Source organism: Elaeis guineensis, chromosome 5 (assembly GCF_000442705.2).
Source record: "Elaeis guineensis isolate ETL-2024a chromosome 5, EG11, whole genome shotgun sequence".
In the NCBI taxonomy this organism is placed as follows: Eukaryota; Viridiplantae; Streptophyta; class Magnoliopsida; order Arecales; family Arecaceae; genus Elaeis; species Elaeis guineensis.
This window is the reverse complement of record NC_025997.2, coordinates 1,881,239-1,890,406: the sequence shown is the minus strand read 5'-3', so window position 1 is coordinate 1,890,406 and position 9,168 is coordinate 1,881,239.

Below are 9,168 nucleotides of genomic sequence, written 5' to 3'. Positions count from 1 at the left end.
GGGATGCGCGACCCAGGCCCATGCCCGCGCGGGACGCGCGACCCAGGCCCAGGCCCGCGCGGGACGCGCGACCCAGCGTCCTGCTGGCCCCTTGCCCCAGTCCACCGTGGACCGGATGGTCCACGGAGCGGTCTGTGGACCGCGTGGGCGTTTCCCACGCGTTTCTCGCGGACCACGGCACTATTCCGTGGATCGGAGCGCGATCCAACGGCCCAGAGGGCTCCCGGTCTTGATCCGACGGTCCAGGAGATTTTTTGGCTTTGTTTAGGACTCCTAATCACTCTCTAATCAAGTTTTAACCTATGTTTAAGCCTTAAAAAGCCCTGAGAACGAACAGAAGAGGGAGGGTTCGGTTTCTCGCCGCCGTACGAACCAGAGGAGAGAGAGAGAGGCTAGGGCGCTGTGAGAGAAGGAGCAGGAGGCTCCTGGACAGCGGTCGCCAGGCTCTTCAGGGGTTCAGGGGGGTCTCCAAGAGAGAGAGAGCTTTTGTGAGGGGAACTTCATGTGAGAGAGAATTGGGTGTACAAGGGTTGAGGATGAGGTCTCCTCTTGTAAAATTTTTTTTTTCATAGTGAAGTTTGCATGCCCCGTGGAGGCAAGCCCTTTTGTGGCTGATCCACGTATTTTGATTGTTTTTCTTTTTGTTTTGTTTTTTCTTTCTTCCTGCTGCATCGCGTGGTACTGGAAAGATCTTGGGAGGTGGTGTCTTGGCCAGACATCCACCCAACAACCATCATTTTCTAAGAGCTTGTCTGACTTGCGTTGTTGTGATAACCCAGCCAACCCAAACGAAAAAAAAAAACAGAAAACAGAAGAGAAGAACTTCCGAAGAGAATCTTCTTCCTCCATTCACCGGCTCCTAATCGGAGTCGGAAACAAGTTTCCGCCGGCTCTATTTAAGGAGGAGAACCCTCCTCTCTCCTCTCATCGAGAAATCCCGGGGCAAAACGGCGGCAATCGCCAGAAATTTCTCACGGAGACCCGTCGCTATGCCGTCCAATTTCTCGCTGGAAAAGCTTCGCCGGCGACGGAGGTAAGCCTCCTCCTCTTCCTCTCTTCTCCTCTTTTCTTCCCGTGCCGATGTGCACGCTCGCCGGCGACCGGAGTCACCGAATTTTGTTGTGGAAGAATTTTCTTTTTTTGCCGTTTTGCCGTCGCCGGTGGTCACCGCCGACCACCGGTTTGGCCCTCTTCTTATCGACGAATCACCCCCTCCTGCCGATGGCCGCCCCACGCCGGCTGCGCCGCCGGTTGGCCACCCAACGAGGGGATCTTAAGGTCCCCTGTTTCAGCCCAAAACAAGCCCACAGGAAGAAGAAAAGAAAAGAAGAAGAAGAAGGAAAAGAAAAAAGAAAAAGAAAAGAAGAAGAAGGAAAAGAAAAGAAAAAGAAAAGAAAAAGAAGAAAAAGAAAAGAAAAAAGAAAAAAAAAAGAAAGAAGAAAAATAAAATGATAATAATATAATAATAATAAATAGGATTTTCTCCTCTCTCTTCTGTGAAGAAAAAGAAAAAAAAAGAGAGAAAAGAAAAGAAAAGAAAAAAAATCAATAAATTAATTAATAAATAATTATATAAATAATAAAATATGAGAAAGAGAGTTTCTCTCTCTTCCCTCTCTCTTCAACCTGAACTAGTATTTTCTCTCTCTAGAATTGGACTTTCTCTCTCTACTTTCTCTCTCTAGAATCCTCTCTCTAGATTTTCTCTCCTAAGATTTTTAGAATTTTGAGAAGAATGATGATGAATTTAAATGATCCTCGTGATGAATTTTTGATCCGTGATCGTCGGACGGTACACCGACATCCACTTTGATCAGATCAAGTATTTTTAGATTTTATTTTTCATGATCTTATTGAATTGTCCACATGATAATCTTAGCATGATTTGATCTGATCGATCGAATTTGTTGAATCATATCGTTTGAGGAGTTCAAGATGAGTTTTCTCTCTCTAAATTTTTCTCTCTCTAGAATTTTTTCTCTCTAAAGTCATTTCTCTCTCTCGATCGATTTCTCTCTCTCGATCGATTTATCAATGAGGAAATTCTTTCAATAGTCCTGATCTGATTCTAATGAAGAATCCTGATCCATGATTGTCAGGCAGCATACTGGCACCCACCTTAATCAGACCATGAATCTTTAGATTTGATTATCCATGATTTTGATCTAGCCATGATTTGATTTGATCATGTTGATTTCACCAATTGAGATATTGGACCAATCGTAATGTTGGATTGTGTCACCTGATCAATTTGAATTGTACCTCATGAATTCTCTCTCCTCTGATTTTCTCTCTCCACTTGATTTTATGAAATCGATGAAGAAATCTCGATCCTATCACTTCGAATCCGATTTGATCTGATAGTCAAACTTTGGATCGTTTAGGTCCTAATTAGATTTTGATTAGATGAAATTAGATGATCGGACCCAATCTAAACGGTTGAAATATGGTATTCATATTCTTTCTAATTATTGAAATTGATTCTGTATAGGATTGTGGATGTTTGATCATGGGATATCGCGATATGATCTACGAATAAAATTTTTGAAAAAAAAATTATAGAATTATGTGGATTTATTGGAATGCGTTTGAGGTAAGTAATGTTTCACTTTTTCTAGATTTATCGACAAATTATAATGTATTTTTCTGACATGATTTGTGAAACGATGCATGAATTGGATGAATAGTATTTTGTTATGAAATATCTTATTTGAAATGTTATGATGAAGCATGATTGAACATATTGATTTCATGATGCATTATATTGATTGATTTTGATACTACATGATTATATATTTTATTATCGAAATTAGAATATGAAACATGATTTATGAAGAATTATGATATAAGAAACAATAAGAATTGACAACCTGACTATGTAAAGGACCCTGCCAATGGGGGCATATACGTTGGCAATTGATTGTCCTGAGGGTTTATGTCGCCAGCGAGACCAGCGACATATCGCCAGAGAGACCAGCGACAAACCGCCAGAGAGACCAGCGGTTCCAAAGGACATGGCTGCTAGATGATTCGCAGCCTACCGCAAGCAGATACGCGATATTATGACCCTGCCACAGAAAAAATATGATCATAGCTCATGGTTGACGAAAAAAAATTGAAGAACAAAAGAAATTAAAATTTGGAAAGAAACTTGAATTTTTGAAAAAGAAATGAATTTGGCATGAATTATGTTGCATAATTAAAATTGATTTTGAATTGATAAACTCTATATACTTATTTTTTATAAATGATGATTTACTTAAATGCCTGATGAAATCTGTTGAAAAGTGATCATTGCTTACTGGGCTGTCTAGCTCATTACCTCCTATTTTTATTGTTTTTACAGATGTTGAGGAATTAAGATGATACAAGATATGAATGGAAGAGTGATCAGAAGCAGAATCCTTATACTTTTATTTTAGGTTGAAAGTCTTATTGAATTTGGTGTAAGACCTATGAATCATTGTTGAATTTATTAAGATATTAAAGAAGAAATTTAGGTCGTTATATTTTGGATTTAAATTATTAACTAATTATTTCGCTGTTGGTTTAAGATAACATGATAAGATGCCTTGCATGCTTATAGGAAGAGTTTTCTATGAGTATGCGGCGGTTGCCATGACCCTCGATTCACAATCTCGGATCGAGGGCGTGACAATTAAAGTGGTATCAGAGCATAAGTGGATGAATTATGAAACATAGAATTAGATATAGAATGGGTGTAAGTGGATAGATACTAGGGACATTATAGTGTAGATCTTTGATGATTGTAGTGGGAGAAATATTTAAAAATTTTGGTTAAACATTGAGATTATGTATAAAAGAATCGTAAGAGATTATGACATATAGAATTTAAAATATGATGGATGATCTATTGATCATGATATGATTAGTTAGATCTTGATCGAAAGTAATCACAAAAAGATTGACATAAAATTTTATTATGCATTGTGGTTATTAATTTGATCATTGGTTATTCAAGTGAATCATAAGTTCAAATTCGATGTGAAAATAATACTATGATATTACTTCTAGTTGAGAAGTTGACTATTATTGACAAGATAAAGATTTGATAATAAAATGTTATTCCAGAATGGGCTAAGAAAGTTTTTTTATGATGCTTGATTGGAATATTTATCGAAATTGAATTTGGTATGTGGATTATATATAAAGTGGCATATTAGGATGAATGCGTATTTGAAGATATTGCAAAGAAGTCTATTTCTTATTGATGAAATTGATTTTGAGATTGTAGGATATTCATCGTACTGGAATCTTTAATCATCATCCTTAGATCTAGAAAATAGATCTTATTATGTCTCTTGGAGACTACCTGATGTGTATGAAATTTTAATTTAAAGATTTCGTATCTAAGTTGATCAAGAGATTTTCTGATATTATTGTTGAGGTTGATATTTTTTTAGATTAAGATCTGATTTATATTTATTTCAGATTAAGGGATCCATGTGAATTTACAATTTAGAAATTTGGGATTTAGGAATTGATATGGAGTTTCTTTGCTTTTGTTAATGAGGTCCCTAATTGAATCTACTATTAAATGGAGATTTAATTTTTTTGAAGCTTGTATGATAGTTATGAAAGGATATTTAATAGATATTGAAGATCCTGATGATACAAATTTTAGAAAAAAATAATGATTTAAAATCTATATATATTCTGATTATGTCCAAATTTGGTGGAGCATCGAAGGATTTTCTCGTTGATTTGATTTATAAAGATTTTTGGTTTGAAAATTATCGAATTGAAGTGATATGAGAATTAAGATTTGATTCATATTGATTATAGTAAATCTATATGATGGTTTAAATATGATATTGGACTCAAGGGTTAATCAAGATTATTGTACACCAGTAAAAGTATGAATGAGAATCGAAAGTTAATCTTTGATTTCAATTGAAATTTGAAATTTTAGATCTTTTCTATTGATAAGGTAAAGAAATAATTTGATCAGAATTTTTTATGGTGAACCTAAGAAATTTTGATTGTTAGATCAGAGTGCGCAGCGGAAGCATGGTAATCTGGATTACTTTGAGTAAGTCAGGAATGTTGATTCTCTGAGTCAAAGAATTATAATAAATGATATAGTTTGATATAAAAAAAAAATTATGGATATTAAAAAAATAATATTTTAAAATTTTGAATTATTTTAGATATCCTAATGTGATTTTTAAAATAGAGCTTCCACCTACTATGCTACAAAAATAATTAGCATCCTAATTCTAGGATGAGTGGACCTTTGATTTTTGATTTTAGATTTAGAATATTTAGAGATAAATATTTTCTATCCTAGAATTAAATTTTATAATTCTCTATTTATTAGAAAGAATTTGAGATTGTTTATCGAACGATGATTTCGATCTTAGATTATTATACTCAAATATTTATCTCCAGGGTATAATGAAATTTGAAGTTAGAACTCTTTTGATCATTATTATTTCTCTGACTGAATGGAAAAGATTGCGGTTATCTATTGATATTGACGATTATTCTACAAAAGTAGATTGGAGTTATTTATAAAAATAAATTGATTAATTAAGAGTTGTTAATGTTTAGATAAAAAAATTAATATACTTACTTAGAATAGAGACATTGATTTTGATTATAAGAAAAATATAGTTTTGATTTAGATCAATTTTTGAGTTATTGATTTTTATTATGGAATGACTTAATGATAAAATTTACTTCAAGAATTAGAATATTTAAGAGTTTGAGGGTTTGAGTAAGAAAATTTCGATGACTAGAAATAGTGATATTGATTCAATCAACAATGGTGATATTGATCTTTATGAAATGACTTAATGATGAAGTTGCATCGAGAAATAAAATATCAAAAATTCGATAATGAGATTGAAATGATAAATCTTCAACCTTTGAAAGTACGAATAAAAGAAAATATTTTTAAATTTTGATTAATTGGGATGTCATCATATGATTCATAGAAGTATATTTTTCCTATCTTATGATGGGTTGGAATTAAGAGTGGTTAATATTTTAAAATAAATAAATAAATAAATGAATGATGATGAATGAAGTTCTTATGCAAAAATAGAGACATTGACCTTCTTCTATTCACAAGAGATAGATTTGATTTGAGTCATGAGATATTGAACATTATTTTACAGAAAATGAGATCATAATTTTAAAATTTTGAAATATTGAAAATCTTTGAGATGTTGATCTTGATAAATAAGAAAATGGATGGTTCCGTTCAGATCAATATTTGATGTACCGACTTTTTTCTTATGGAATGATTTAAGAATGAATTTATATCAAGAATTAGAATATTGAAATATTGGAGGATGAGATTCAAGTAAGAAATATGAAGACTCAAGCAAGAAAAATTTCGAGGATGAAATTTCTTTTAGAGGGGAAGAATGTGATAATCCAGCCAACCCAAACGAAAAAAAAAAAAAAACAGAAAACAGAGGAGAAGAACTCCCGAAGGGAGTCTTCTTCCTCCGTTCACCGGCTCCTAATCGGAGTCGGAAACAAGTTTCCTCTGGCTCTATTTAAGGAGGAGAACCCTCCTCTCTCCTCTCATCGAGAAATCCCGGGGCAAAATGGCGGCAATCGCCAGAAATTTTTCACGGAGACCCGTCGCTGTGCCGTCCAATTTCTCGTCGGAAAAGCTTCACCGGCGACGGAGGTAAGCCTCCTCCTCTTCCTCTCTTCTCCTCCTTTCTTCCCATGCCGATGTGCACGCTCGCCGGCGACCGGAGTCGCCGGATTTTGTTGTGGAAGAATTTTATTTTTTTGCCATTTTGCCGTCACCGGTGGTCACCGCCGACCATCAGTTTGGCCATTTTCTTATCGACGAGTCACCCCCTTCTGTCGACGGCCGCCCCACGCCGGCTACGCCGTCGGTCGACCACCCAACGAGGGGACCTTAAGGTCCCCTGTTTCAGCCCAAAACAAGCCCACGGGAAGAAGAAAAGAAAAAGAAGAAGAAGAAGGAAAAGAAAAAGAAAAAGAAAAGAAGAAGAAGGAAAAGAAAAGAAAAAAGAAAAGAAAAAGAAGAAAAAGAAAAGAAAAAGGAAAAGGAAAGAAAAAAGAAAGAAGAAAAATAAAATGATAATAATATAATAATAATAAATAGGATTTTCTCCTCTCTCTTCCGTGAAGAAAAAGAAAAAAAAAAGAGAGAAAAGAAAAGAAAAGAAAAAATCAATAAATTAATTAATAAATAATTATATAAATAATAAAATATGAGAAAGAGAGTTTCTCTCTCTTCCCTCTCTCTCTTCAACCTGAACTAGTATTTTCTCTCTCTAGAATTGGACTTTCTCTCTCTAGAATTCTCTCTCTAGATTATCTCTCTTAAGATTTTTAGAATTTTGAGAAGAATGATGATGAATTTAAATGATCCTCGTGATGGATTTTTGATCCGTGATCGTCGGACGGTACACCGACATCCACTTTGATCAGATCAAGTATTTTTAGATTTTATTTCTCATGATTTTATTGAATTATCCACATGATAATCTTAGCATGATTTGATCTGATCGATCGAATTTGTTGAATCATATCGTTTGAGGAGTTCAAGATGAGTTTTCTCTCTCTAAAATTTTCTCTCTCTAAAGTCATTTCTCCTCTCTCGATCGATTTCTCTCTCTTGATCGATTTATCAATGAGAAAATTCTTTCAATAGTCCTGATCTGATTCTAATGAAGAATCCTGATCCATGATTGTCAGACAGCGTACTGGCACCCACCTTAATCAGACCATGAATATTTAGATTTGATTATCCATGATTTTGATCTAGCCATGACTTGATTTGATAATGTTGATTTCACCAATTGAGATATTGGACCAATCGTAATGTTGGATTGTGTCACCTGATCAATTTGAATTGTACCTCATGAATTCTCTCTCCTCTGATTTTCTCTCTCCACTTGATTTTATGAAATCGATGAAGAAATCTCGGTCCCTATCACCTTCGATCCGATTTGATCTGATAGTCAAACTTTGGATCGTTTAGGTCCTAATTAGATTTTGATTAGATGAAATTAGATGATCGGACCCAATCTAAACCATTGAAATATAGTATTCATATTCTTTCTAATTATTAAAATTGATTCTGTATAGGATTGTGGATGTTTGATCATGGGATATCGCGATATGATCTACGAAAAGAATTTTTGGAAGAAAATTTATAGAATTATGTGGATTTATTGGAATGCGTTCGAGGTAAGTAATGTTTCACTTTTTCTAGATTTATCGCAAATTATAATGTATTTTCTGACATGATTTGTGAAACGATGCATGAATTGGATGAATGGTATTTTGTTATGAAAATATCTTATTTGAAATGTTATGATGAAGCATGATTGAACATATTGATTTCATGATGCATTATATTGATTGATTTCGATACTACATGATTATATGTTTTATTATCGAAATTAGAATATGAAATATGATTTATGAAGAATTATGATATAAGAAACATATGAATTGACAACCTGACTATGTAAAGGACCCTGCCAATGGGGGCATATACGTTGGCAATTGATTGTCCTGAGGGTTTATGTCGCCAGCGAGACCAGCGACATGTCGCCAGAGAGACCAGCGACAAACCGCCAGAGAGACCAGCGGTTCCAAAGGACATGGCTGCCAGATGATTCGCAGCCTACCGCAAGCAGATACGCGGTATTATGACCCTGCCACAGAAAAATATGGTCATAGCTCATGGTTGACGAAAAGAATTGAAGAACAAAAGAAATTGAAATTGAAAGAAACTTGAATTTTCGAAAAAGAAATGAATTTGGCATGAATTATATTGCATAATTGAAATTGATTTCGAATTGATGAACTCTATATGCTTATTTTCTATAAATGATTATTTACTTAAATGCCTGATGAAATCTGTTGAAAGTGATCATTGCTTACTGGGCTGTCTAGCTCATTACCTCCTATTTTACTGTTTTTACAGATGTTGAGGAATTAAGATGATACAAGATATGAATGGAAGAGTGATCAGAAGCAGAATCTTATACTTTTATTTTAGGTTGAAAGTCTTATTGAATTTGATGTAAGCCTATGAATCATTGTTGAATTTATTGAGATATTAAAGAAAAATTTAGTCGTTATTTTTGGATTTAAATTATTGACTAATTATTCCGCTGTTGTTTTAAGATAGTATGATAA